Here is a 13,514-nt window from a genome sequence, read left to right as displayed (position 1 = left end):
ATTTGCTAGTTTGACCTTTCTTTTCTTGAAGGTTTTGTGGCTATGGCGAGATCACATTACCGGAACAGGGCCTGCAACGCGCGGGAGCTCCGATATTAACCCTTATTAGTAACTCTATGGTGTCTTCAATTTCAATTGGCTGCTGGAGGGCACGTGGTGTCACTTGGCCAGTACCATAGAGAGTGCGGGAATGAGAGGTCGTAGGGGGATAGTCTAGACTCTAGAGGTGACCAGCTGTGGGGGTTCCTTTGCATTGCTTCGTATTAGGTTCCGAACAGTGAACCTTGCGCTTCTCTCTTAACCCAGTAATTCATTGCAAGCCGTGAAAACTATAAGTGATATCGAGCCCGCCTTTTCCACTCCCACAGAAGCAAAGTCATGTGTGTAAAATGTTTCCTACTATAGTTTAGGATGGCCAGATACAATTCTCACAAAAGGGATGGTGTCTTTCCTCATCCCTACATACCAACCACCTAGCAAATGCCATATATTAAGCTACTGGTAATGTACAGAAGCCCTGCTCTCCTTTGCACCTGGTGACCCTGTTACGTTCATGGACTACTGAGACCCATACAATGGAGAATTTAGCACTTGTTCATACTGTTTTCTGCCAGGCTGACACATCTCTGGCTTTGAAAAGCCCTTCATCTCGGTTTTGTGCTGTGCTTAATTTACAAAGGCCAGCTGTTTTTGTGAATTTGATGTTGGCCCAGGCTACAATAGCTTCCCCATTTGCCACTTTACAGATTTTATTATACCTTTTTTATAACATTTATTTAAGATTTTTTTTGTTATACATATCTGAAAATAAGTCTCATTGAACTCTGCAGAACTTACTTTAGAGTAGCCATGCATTAGAATGCACTGCAGCAAGACAACATTACCAGTCTTATTATTAGTAGTCCTGGGTTTGCATGTTATGAATTGATAGCTTGCTAATGAATAAAAGAATAGATGCAGAAGAGTAGAAATAAGCAGGATATTTTTGCAACAAAGGTAGGAACGTCCAAAGCTCTGTAATTAGACAAGAATTATTTAACTTACTAATAAATGATTAGGAACTGGTATGAACTGCAAGATAACCATTTGCAGAATTTGAGTTGGTGTGATCTCAGCAAAATTTGAAGAGCTTGAAATGGAACTCTTCAAATCAGGTTAGTGAGTAACAGAAAATGCAGATTCAGTTGCCAATCCCCTGCAAATTTACTTTAAAGCAATTCCTGTTTTGCATGATGGGACATGCAACACAATCCTGTGTGTTTTTACTCAGAAGTAAGTTCTACTGGCTGAATGACAGCTTTCTTCTGAATACCTATTTAGAATTTCATCTCCAACATACACTGCTAAAGTTTGGTCTGCAGTCATATCCCCTACTTGCATTCTTCCTCAATGAAGCCTAAATGTGTAACAGCATTTCCTTCCACTTCTCTCTTACTACCCGTTCCTGTCCTGTTCCTATTCTGTCACTTTATTGTCTCCAATACCAACAGAATGTAGATTTCAAACATGCAAAGAACTGGGCTCTTCACATACTCAAAATACAGCATGCATATTTAACAGCATTTTATTTTTAAAAAAACTTGTATCTAGTATGGTCTACATCAGGGGTCAGCAAACTTTTTCAGCAAGGGGCCTGTCCACTGTCCCTCAGACCTTGGGGGGGCAGACTATATTTTTTTGGGGGGGAAATGAACAAATTCCTGTGCCCCACAAATAACCCAGAGATGCATTTTAAATAAAAGCACACATTCTACTAATGTGAAAACATGCTGATTCCCAGACCATCTGCGGGCCAGGTTTAGAAGGTGATTGGGCCAGATTCGGCCCCTGGGCCTTAGTTTGCCTACCCATGGTCTACATGGTGAATTATGGTTTTTTGAATAATTCAGTTTTCTTCCTGGTCAGATAGCATGAATTCAACTATTGCCTTATAACTTTTTGAAGAATGCTGAGACAGCCATTTTTTAAAAAATGCTTTTTTTGGCCCTTGTAGCTTTTCACTTCTCTTAAGCAACGCAGATAATTTAAACACACATCCATAAACATTTCAAATGAAGGAACCACTCTTAATATTAAGATTGCTTAGATAATGACCTAGTTGGGATGATTTTATCTCTGTTTAATAAGCCGAGATATGTACAAGCCTTTTTCATGTACACAGCCCCTTCACTCCTCCCTTTGTGGTATGAGTAATCAAACTAGGAAGTCTCACTGATTAATCTTGGTTTCCTATTTCATCTGTACCAGGGAACTGTGATTACCAGCTTTTGAACAAGCCAGGCTAGTAACTCATAGTTACTGAAGTTAATAGCCAGAATTTCCTGACTTTGTTGAAATAATAAACCATAGTTAGAGACTCCCTCACTTGATTGCTGAAGCCATAATAAAGGAAGGTGTGAAGGAACACTGTGCATGAACAAAATATGAAGTATGACCCTCTGAATGTGGTCAATCAGTTTAACAACAGAGTATATATAATAATCATAATTTATTATTTGTACCCCGCCCATCTGGCTGGGTTTCCCCAGCCACTCTGGGCGGCTTCCATAGAAACAAAAAATACAGTAAAATATCACAGATTAAAAGCTTCCCTGAACAGGGCTGCCTTAAGATGCCTTCTAAATGTCAGGTAGTTATTTATCGCTTTGACATCTGATGGGAGGGCGCGGGCGCCACTACCGAGAAGGCCCTCTGCCTGGTTCCCTGTAGCTTTGCTTCTCGCAATGAGGGAACCGCCAGAAGGCCCTCGGCGCTGGACCTCAGCGTCCGGGCAGAACGATGGGGGTGGAGACGCTCCTTCAGGTATACTGGGCCGAGGCCGTTTAGGGCTTTAAAGGTCAACACCAACACTTTGAATTGTGCTCGGAAACGTACTGGGAGCCAATGTAGGTCTTTCAAGACCGGTGTTATGTGGTCTCGGCGACTGCCCCCAGTCACCAGTCTAGCTGCCGCATTCTGGATTAATTGTAGTTTCCGGGTCACCTTCAAAGGTAGCCCCACGTAGAGCGCATTGCAGTAGTCCAAGCGGGAGATAACTAGAGCATGCACCACTCTGGCGAGACAGTCCGCGGGCAGGTAGGGTCTCAGCCTGCGTACCAGGTGGAGTTGGTAGACAGCTGCCCTGGATACAGAATTGACCTGCGCCTCCATGGACAGCTGTGAGTCCAAAATGACTCCCAGGCTGCGCACCTGGTCCTTCAGGGGCACAGTTACCCTATTCAGGACCAGGGAGTCCTCCACACCAGCCCACCCCCTGTCCCCCAAAAACAATACTTCTGTCTTGTCAGGATTCAACTTCAATCCATTAGCCGCCATCCATCCTCCAACCGCCTCCAGGCACTCACACAGGACCTTCACCGCCTAAGAAGTTCTTAGCTTCCCTATTTGGAAAATTTCCTTTCCCTTGAGATACTTATTGCTTAAGTTTGGTGTACAGATATGTAACTTCCAGCTACCAATGAATATTGTGGGTGAAAGGTGTATGTACAGTGTATGAAAGTTTTCATATCACTTGAAACAACACATTTACACAGTTCATATTGAGCAGTTAAATCATACTGAGCACAAGTAAGCTAATAGATCCAAATTGTAGATAAATTTGTATTGAACTGCAGCTTTATGGTGAAATAACCATCAAACGTGGCAGAGGTCCACAAATGTTGACTTGGCTAATGAACCAGCTGTCATGTCTGGCCAATCCCTCCCTTCTCCCAAGGCTTCAGACTTTCACCCAAGAGAAAAGTAAGAACTTATTTCATTTGCACTGGCATATGGAGAATGTATATGGCAGGAATATCTCCTCAGAAGAAATCCCTGTTATTTTTCTCCAAACTGCAACACAAGTGAAAACTGTCAGGTAGGAATCTTGTTCTGAGTGTCCTGTATGCCAGAGGACCTGCAGTGAGTTGGCAAGTGGAGTTATGCAAGCCTGAACCCTCAGGTATTAAGCCTGTCTTGCTGCATGGGCTGGGCCAGCCTTCCCCAATCTGGTGCCCTCCAAAGATTGTTAAACCTAAACATTGTTAGTCCCTGCCAGTATCACCAATGGCCAGGGATGATGGGCGTTATAGTGCAAAACATTTGGAGGGCACCAGGATGGGGAAAACTGGATGAGAAAGCTCTAGTCACTGATGGTATTATCATGCAGCATTCTATCTTCAAATGTAATTACAAACTCTTAGCCATCTTTATGGTCACAAATTCCTAGGATGAATAAATTAATCAATCAATCAATCAATCAATCAATCAATCATACCATCATATTGTTCATATGGATGCCTACAAATCTAAATTCTTTGAGACTACCAGAAACAGGTTTTGCAAGATTATATAAATATAAGACCCCTGGTCTTATATGTAGACCAGAGGTCCCCAGCCTGTGGCTCCTGAGCTGCAGGTGGCCCCCAAACTCTTTCAGCGCAGCTCCCAAGCTGCTTGGCTGCTGCTGTTACCCTCCTGGCTTTTTCCTTCAGCCCTACACTGTTCCTCATTGTCCCGAGGGACACAATCTACTGCCACTGTCCTGTGCTTCCCTTGCAAATATACACCAGCTTCATTGTTTCTTCTGGCCTCCAAGTAGCACCATAGCTGCCTCTGTATATAAGAATGATTCCGAATCTATTTGAAGTGGCACCAGAAGAGGCAAGTGAATTTTTTTCAGATGAAATTCATTGATTTGCAAGCCAGTGATAATCCCAGTGACATATACAAATAAAATAGTTTTTATTCTGGCCTACCTGATATATTTAAGGGACGCGGGTGGCGCTGTGGGTTAAACCACAGAGCCTAGGACTTGCCGATCAGAAGGTCGGCGATTCGAATCCCCACGACGGTGTGAGCTCCCGTTGCTCGGTCCCTGCTCCTGCCAACCTAGCAGTTCAAAAGCACGTCAAAGTGCAAGTAGATAAGTAGGTACCGCTCCGGCGGGAAGGTAAACGGCGTTTCCGTGCGCTGCTCTGGTTTGCCAGAAGTGGCTTCGTCATGCTGGCCACATGACCCGGAAGCTGTACACTGGCTCCCTCAGCCAATAAAGCAAGATGAGCGCTGCAACCCCAGAGTTGGCCACGACTAGACCTAATGGTCAGGGGCCCCTTTACCTGATACATTTACCAACCTAAAGAAATTTGCTGCAGGCATACTTAGAGTCTTTGGCACCACATACAGTTTTTTTCAAAGATGAAAATTGTCAAATCCAAGTGTGGGTCAAAACTTACAAATTGACATTTACATGGCATTTTAAGAGTGTCTGTCCCAGACTTTAACTTGGACATCAGTGCCTTGGCTAACAGAAAACCACCACAGAAATGACCAGGTAAGCATGTGTAGCTATATGAGAACGTAGATTCCATAATACTTAAAGATTGTTTCAAAATGGATTGAGTTCAGGTTAACATTTCTTTGTTGACCTTTGGCTTTTTACTTTTGACCTTGATTAGCAAATTAATAATGTTGAGTCCCATTTTGATTCAAGCTGCCACCCTCTTTAGACATTGGAATCTTGAATGTGGCCCCCATGTGTCACAAGGTCGGGGACCCCGATACAGACAACCAGTTCTCTGAGAACTTTAATAATAATTTTCAATCTAAAGAATGCTATAGTCAGCTCAACATGATGTTACAAACAAGAGGCTTGATGTGTTATGATTAACCTTCGTAGGGGTAATGGCTTCCTGAATAGTAAACCATCCCTTCATTCTTTGATTGAAGACATCATGTATTAGGATATGTGATGAATGCTTTTTGTTTCTGGGAATAGTTGGATTGGGTTAGACATCCTTCTTGGATAGCTGTGGGATAATCCTGTTCTTCAAAAATTAGTAACAGAAATTGATTTCTATTTGGCACACTTAATAGTATTGTTTTTACATTCTTTAGACTGGCCATTAAGAAATAAATACTGATTTTTAAAGGACCTAAGTGAAACTACTCATTGCAAAGTTTTGCTTTTTGTGAATCCACAATGCAGACCTGTTTTCTCTTTCCTCCCTACCTACTAAAAAGGTGTTGTGCCTCTTGTAAGCTCACTTGCTTGAGACTTGTGTCATCCTAATAATCTGAGAATGGTGAGGGCATACTATAAACAGCTTTTCCTAGGAGGAGAAAACATGAGTGAACAATGGCAAATCAGTCTTACTGAAGCTGTTTTATCCAAAGGGAGGGTAAGCAGCTCAAGACAGACCTTTTGCCTCCCCTGAAATTTCTTCTTTATCCTCCTACAGGATATGTCTGATCTTGATGTGTGGGGGAGGTGCAAGTTATGACAAGCTGTCCTCCCCCATTTGGAAACTTTAATTCCTGTTGAAGTCATGCTGTGACATGTTAGCACAACCAGAAATTCCTACATTAGGAGCAGAAAACAATGGGATGCAGTGGAACCCTTCCAGAATATATTTTATCTCCAGCATGGAGTTGGTGGCAGGTTAGGTCACATCTCGTATTGCAACCGTATATTTTGAAGGATGTAAAATATCTGCTTAAATGTCAGGGTGTTTTTTTGCACAGACAACAGAATGAGATCTAGTAGCCTGTTATATACTGTGATGGATTTAATCTTGCTGCAGACCATCTATTAGCAGTACATGTGATTGATTGTGTGGTTTATTCTGTAGAATGTTGCAACACGTTTAGGGAAAACATTGCAAGGAAACACGGTGAAATGGAGATCTGGCTGAGAAATGCCTGGAGAGGTTCAAGTGAGTATCTGATTCTCACGAAAGTTTATGGATTGCCGTTGTAGGGGCAGTTATCTGGAAAGGAAGTTATATTCTGCCTTGGCTTTTAATGTTAAAATTGTTAAAAGTCAAGGTGGAGAAGGCAGTTCCTGTGAAGTAGCATGGAAGAGCCCCTCAGTGTGACAACATGGGTCTCAAGAGTGTTCTGTTTTCAGTGTGGACCAGCATGTGTTTAAGACCCTAGTGGTATGGTTGCGCACCCAGCCCACACTTTCTCTCATACAGTGGTGCCCCGCAAGACGAATGCCTCGCAAGACGAAAAACTCGCTAGACGAAAGGGTTTTCCGTTTTTTGAGTCGTTCCGCAAGACGAATTTCCCTATGGGCTTGCTTCGCAAGACGAAACGTCTTGCGAGTTCTTGCGAGTTTGTTTCCTTTTTCTTAAAGCTGCTAAGCCGTTAATAGCCGTTAATAGCCGCTAAGCCACTAATAGCCGTGCTTCGCAAGACGAAAAAACCGCAAGACGAAGAGACTCGCGGAACGGATTAATTTCGTCTTGCGAGGCACCACTGTAATTGCAAACTTTAAAAGGCGGGAGAGGAATAACACATGCTAAGCACTTTGAACGCTTGAAAACACAATACTCATGAGGATTACTAATACTACTATTTTTTTTTTAAGTGAATATGGAGATGCAACATTGTCTAGCGTCAGAATGCTCCACTTCCCTTCCTTCTCGCATGTTTTGACATTGATAGACATAGTGACCTCGGCCATTGAGGCTGGACAGGAAGAGTTGTGAAACACTTTTCTAGTTGAAGATGATTGTACTATGTGAATAAGTTAAAAGAATTCATACCAGGTTCCGAGAAGCTTAGAACTAGCTGGATGGTGGTAGTCTAGCAATGAGAGAGTACAGTGGTACCTTAGTTCTCGAACTTAATCCATTCCGGGAGTCTGTTCAACTCCTGAAACCATTCGAAAACCAAGGCACAGCTTCCGATTAGCTGCAGGAACTTCCTGCACTCAAGCAGAAGCTGCGTCGGATGTTCGGCTTCCGAAAAGCGTTTGCAAGCCGGAACGCTTCCTTCTGGGATTGCGGCGCTCGGAAGCTGATTTGTTCAGCAACTAAGCCATTCAGGAACCAAGGTTCCGCTGTACTTCTTGAGGGAGATATGGCAAGGTTCTAAGCACAACTTATTTTGATTGCGTTTAACTCTATTTGATATTAAAGGATTTTTCTATACTTGAGGATTTTGCTTTAGCATATGGAAGAGAAAGGGGACATGTGCAGTTTGGGGAATTAAATTATGTACTGTGAACCAAGCTCAATGAAAGTCAATACAGGCTCCCCCCTTACTTATGTGGGGTTACGTTCTGGGACCCCGTGCACGTGAAAATTGCGTAATTGGGGAGCACCCTTTAAACACCCTCTCTGCCACTCTTTCTCCAATCCAGATCAAAAATACTGGATCCAAAAATATCCAGAACTAGAATTGAAGCTCTGGGGCTGGGTGGAGGTTAGAGGATGTGTGGAAAAGTGTTGGCTGCTGTTGCTCTACCCCACATGTCAGCTGTTTGGTGGGGAGGCTGAGCAGCCTAAACTAAGCCCACCTGTGCCACCAGTCACCTCACTGACATTATCTTTGGGCTCTGGAAAGGGTGTCCTCGAAAGCCACGAGGACTCTCCAGCTCTCTCTCTCCCCCCCCCCCCCATTTCCAGGCTTGAATCTATTTGTTTATTGGTTTCCCCGGCACCATGCATATATGTGGTTGCACAGGAGTTGGTCTCATGTAAGTGGTCATCTTTATATTACTTAATTCCTAACCTTTTCTTTCTTCCTGACTCAAAGCTGTGAACCTGAGTGAATAGGGAAGACTGACCACAATAAAAAGTTGCTGCTCAACACAGTGATATTTGACTGTTTTACTAGTCTAAACACAGCTTTGTTCTTTCTGATTTTTTGTCATAACATTACATTTTCTGAACAAATAAAAATGCAGCTGATATGCATTTGGACTAATGCACTGTGTCTTTTGACGTGTAATATGATTCTTTTCATGTTGGCATCTGTCTGTCTTGGGAGACAATGGAAGAGTACACCTTCGGGGATAAACTCAAACCGTTGCAGAGTTACAGTGCTTGCTGGGGCTGTAAAAACTGATGCAGAAGAGGCATGTTTTATTTTAAGGATTTATTCCTTAAACATGCTTAAAATGACAGCTTTGGTCTTTCATTACATTATTCAAGAAACCTCAAGGTACCAGTATGTTGTCTAGGTTAAAAGACAGGTTGATACTGGCCTCATTCACATGATACGGTAAGCCAAACTATGGCTTACCGGGACCATTCACTTTGCTCTTTCATGGATTTATTTACACCCATGCCATTCCAAGCTAAGTCTGGCTCATTGTTAAGCACTCTCCTTGCTGACAATTTGCAGTAAATATTCAAGAACAATATATTTTGGTAATACTAGGTAATGTTTATCAGGCCACAGACTCTGTATTACATAGAGAGAATTGGGCACCTATTTGTTTAGCTAGTGAATGCAAGGTTTGCAACATGTGGATCAATATCAGACTATAAAGAGAGATCAAACCATGCCCTGGCAGTGTTCCAGGATCTTCTGCAAGACTTGGACAGAGCAGGCAACATGCTTATAAAATCTGCAGACGATACTGAAGGGACTGAGAAAAGGAGACAGTTACTACTATATGAAGTATTACATGTAAGAAATAATAATCAGATGCACAAGTATAAGGAGATGGCCAACTAGCAGCATTTCAGATAAAAATGTAAGAATCAAAGTAGTGGATGAACAACGAAAGACAGGTCTGCAATATGATGCAATGGCACATAAGACCAAACCTGTTTTAGTCTGTATCAACAGGAACATCATGTCTTGTTGACCCAGAGCAATAGTACTGTACTACTGCTCTGCCTGGTGCTTGTAAAGCCACATCTGAAGTTGTTTTCAGTTCTGTGTATCCCAGTACAAGTAGAATGTTGTCAATTTTGAATTAAAAGAAAATCTTATGAGAGCTACACAAACGATAACTGTTCTAGGAAGCATATTTAGATGAAGAAATGCTGAATAATGTTTGAGGGTTTAACAACTTAAAAGATTATGTAGTGGGAACAGATATGCTAACAGTTCTCAGATACTTTAAACATCAGAAGAGAGGGTAAATAATTGTTGTCCATCTTCTGAAGATAGAAATAATGGTTTTAAAAGTCAAGGGTAGATTTAGGTAATTACTGTATTGTGTGATGTGGCTCTTAGATTACTGTTGTTTCTTTATTTAATTACTGGCAGAAGAAAGTTGATGGTTGAAAATTAAGCACAACTGTTTACTTCATACTCGAGTGGTTGGTGCAATATGGCGTACTGCTGTTCCATACACTCCCCTACTTTTTTCCCAAGAGCACTATTTTATCTAACTCCACTTGTAAGGAAACCACCTATGAAATGTAACCTATGTGCTATGTACAATAATTGCTAGGTTATGGTGACAAGGCATTCTCATACAGGTATCTAACCCCTAGAGTTTTTCCTTAAACTTCAACTCCCAGAATTATTTGAGGTAAGCCTTGTGCTTTAAATGTGTTGGATCATATGGTGTGGGTGTGGGCGGTTTCTGCCTCCTGTGCCTATGTTGAAATTATAGGCAAAGTATTTTGATTGAACACCCGAGGTCCACGATTAAAACTGAATATTTGTATATAATAATGATGATGATGATGATATTATTATTATTATTATTATTATTATTATTATTATTAATTTATTTATGCCCCGCCCATCTGGCTGGGTTTCCCCAGCCGCTCTGGGCGGCTCCCAACAAAATATTAAAATACAATACTCCATTAAACATTAAAAGCTTCCCTAAACAGGGCTGCCTTCAGATGTCTTCTAAAAGTCTGGTAGTTGTTTTTCTCTTTGACATCTGGTGGGAGGGCGTTCCACAGAGTGGGTGCCACTACTGAGAAAGCCCTCTGCCTGGCTCCCGATATTTCTTGAGCATATTCACTCCGACTCCGTGTTAAGTCTCACCGAGTTCCTGGCGCTTATTCCGTGGTAGTCTGCGAGTTTAGGATTGCAGGCACGCAGCACGATCTTTTTACACTTTTCCTCGGAATACATGCCCAAGGTTTTGTTTCTGAGTAAAAGTGCACATGGTCGCCACGTTTTGCTATGGAGGATGTGGCAGGGGGAAGAGTTCCTGTTAGGAACCCTTCCCTTCAGTCAAAATGGGAGAATTCGCCTCCCTTGGCGGCGGGGCTAGTTGGGGGACTTGCAGCTCGGGCGGCAGCGTCGGCGTCGCTTGACCCAGCGCCTCTCCGCGCCTCCCCAGTCGCTGGCAGCTGGGCCGGGCCTTCCCAGGAAGGGAAAGGGAAGGGGCCCGGCTCGTCTGACGTGTGAGCCTGGGATTGGCAGCCTCTCCCCCATATAGCAGACGGGAAGGTGCCTCGCCGCTTTCCCGGGAGCGCTTCGGGGCTTCTCCAGCAGAGCGAGCTAAGCAGGCACGGGCCGGAGTGAGTGCCACGTACGGGGCAGGAGGGCGGGCGCGCGGGCCGGGGGCGGCGGGAGAGCAGACGGGGAGGCGGTGGCCGCGGGAATGCGGAGCGGGGGCAGCGGAGAGAAAGAAAGGGGGGGTGGTTGGGAGGAGGGAGAGAGCGAGCTGCTTGCCGACGTGGAGGCAGAGAGGAGGCGCCGGCACGGGCTGTCCTCCTGCGTCCTCCCCTGCGGAGCTGCCCCTCTCTCCGCATTCCTCCCCCTGGAAGACGGAGGGCGACCCGAGCGGGGCGCCCGCTTCGCGCCGGGGCTCCGTCCCCTCGGCAGGGAGGCGAGGAGCAGGAGGAGGGGCGGGGGAACCGATCGGGCTACGTGTCACAGGCGCGCGGCAGCCGGATCTCCTCCCCCTCCCAACTCAGCCGCAAAACTTTGCACCAACTTTCCTGGCCAGGTTCTTCCTGCTCCTCCGAGGAGCGACGGGGGTGGAGGAGCAGCAGCGGCAGGGAAAAAAAAGAAAAAGCCCACTGCTCCCTCTCCGGGCCGGCGTGTCCTAGGCTCCTGACCTTAAAAGAGCCAGAAGAAAAAGCCGGGAAAGGGAGGGGGGCGAAATGAGAGGCTTTGTACTCTATCCTCTCCACACACCCCGCTCCATTTTGCAGGAGGGCCCCAGGCAACATTCCTAATCCTGTGGCTGATGTGGACATTGCAGAGGGCAAAAGCGGGACGCGGCCCTAAAGTCTGCTAGACTATTCTCCCCCCTGAGGGTTGGTTGCAGGTTATGGAGGTTCCTTCTGCCTACAGTATTGATTTTTTTTGGCGGGGGGGGGGGCGACAACCTCCTTCCTCCCAAGTGCATCCCTGTCTACTACATGAACGAAGTAAGAAAGAGTGAGCAAGTGGGCATAAGATTGCACATGTGTGTGTGTGCGTGCACACACACACACACTCACACTGTGGGCAGCGGGCTGAAAGGAGTGGGTCCTCTGGCACTGGTCAGGGAGAGAGAGAAAGTCTGGGAGCTGCTTCTTGGTGGTTCCTGTCTTCATAGAATCACAGAATTGTAGAATTGGAAAGGACCACAAGGCTCATCTAGTCCAACACCCTGCATTGCAGGAATCCTTTGCCAATGTGGGGCTTGAACCCACAACCCTGAGATTGGGAGTCTCATGCTCTACCAACTGAGATATCCTCTCGCCCAGTCCCCACCATTGTGGCCCTCAGAGGGTAAGCATAGGCTTGCCAGGGGCCAGCTGGTGGCGGTGGAAGAAGGAGCCACCTCATTTCGCATTGCAGGGAGCTCAGTCCTCCTTACTGGGGCAGGTTTCAAGCTTCCACTTGACAGGTTGGCCGCAATGTGTGTGACACTGCCCTGTGGCAAGCACAATGCCTGCTTGAAGTTGTTCCCAGCGCCTTACACACAGCAGCACCCTCTCCCCACAGACCCTTTCCCAGCATTTTTGGGTGATTCTGTGCTTGGAGATGCTTGGCTACCCTCAAACAACAACAGCACCTCACCTGGTGTGTTCCTCACTGGCTTGACTGAAAAGGCCAGATCACTAGGCATCCACCACCATTGTGCCACTCAGAGCAGAAAGCATAGGTGAGCAAACAAGAGGATGAGGTGGCCACTCAGTGAGTGAGCAGTTTGCACCTGTGCTTTCTCTTTGGGCACCACAGTTGTAGGGATTGGACCCAGCAGGTGAAACCCTCTCTGCAGCAGTGTGTAGTGAAAGAGGGCAAACGAGTGGCAAGGGTCCCTTCACTGAGTGAGAGAAACAATGAGTGATTAGAGAACATGGGAGCTGTTTCTTGCATCCACCACTTATTCACCTGCTTTTATGAAGGGGGTGGGAATGCAAGCAGCAACTGTTCTGTGCCCCTTTCCCCCTGAGTCTTAGGTGGGAGCAGGTGGGTAGAAAGTAGTGGTGCTTTTGCTGTACCCAGCAGAGAACAGGACCACAGTGACTTTGCAGCAGCTTGTCAGGGTCTGCGTTGTTGGGGCCTCCTGAGGCATGGGCTTGTGAAGCTACAGGTAACTGGGGCAGCATCTGCCGCCTTGCCCTCCTTGTGTGAGCTTCTGCACCTATTGGCAAACTCCAGACCCCACAAGAAACAAAACTGCCCTGTAAAGGACAAACTGTAACTTTCTGTAGACTGCTTGCTGATCTTAGGTTTATATGGGCACCTTTCCAGAGATTATTGCAAGTTGCTCAACTGGAGCCAGGAATTTTGAATCACTCATAACACACATGCCTGTAGAATTCATGAAAACCTCACGCTTCTCCTCTCTCCCTTTCTGTGTTCACCGCACCAGTAACTTTGAG

General features: G+C 45.3%; 1 protein-coding gene across 3 annotated transcripts in view; it reads left to right on the top strand.

The window, feature by feature from the left end:
• Positions 1-13,514, top strand: part of HDLBP (high density lipoprotein binding protein) — a 56,289-nt gene that overhangs the window by 206 nt on the left and 42,569 nt on the right. Inside the window, exon 1 of one of the 3 annotated variants that reach the window (XM_081006598.1) lies at positions 11,115-11,210. The exons of the other annotated variants lie outside the window; for them this stretch is intronic. The gene's annotated coding sequence lies outside the window, so the exon portion shown is untranslated. Of the gene's footprint in view, positions 1-11,114; positions 11,211-13,514 lie in introns of those variants that run through there. 3 annotated transcript variants of the gene reach the window in all.

This window comes from Podarcis pityusensis, assembly GCF_964106645.2.
Source record: "Podarcis pityusensis genome assembly, chromosome: 5".
Lineage (NCBI taxonomy): Eukaryota > Metazoa > Chordata > Lepidosauria > Squamata > Lacertidae > Podarcis > Podarcis pityusensis.
This window is presented reverse-complemented; position numbering and strand designations above follow the sequence as displayed.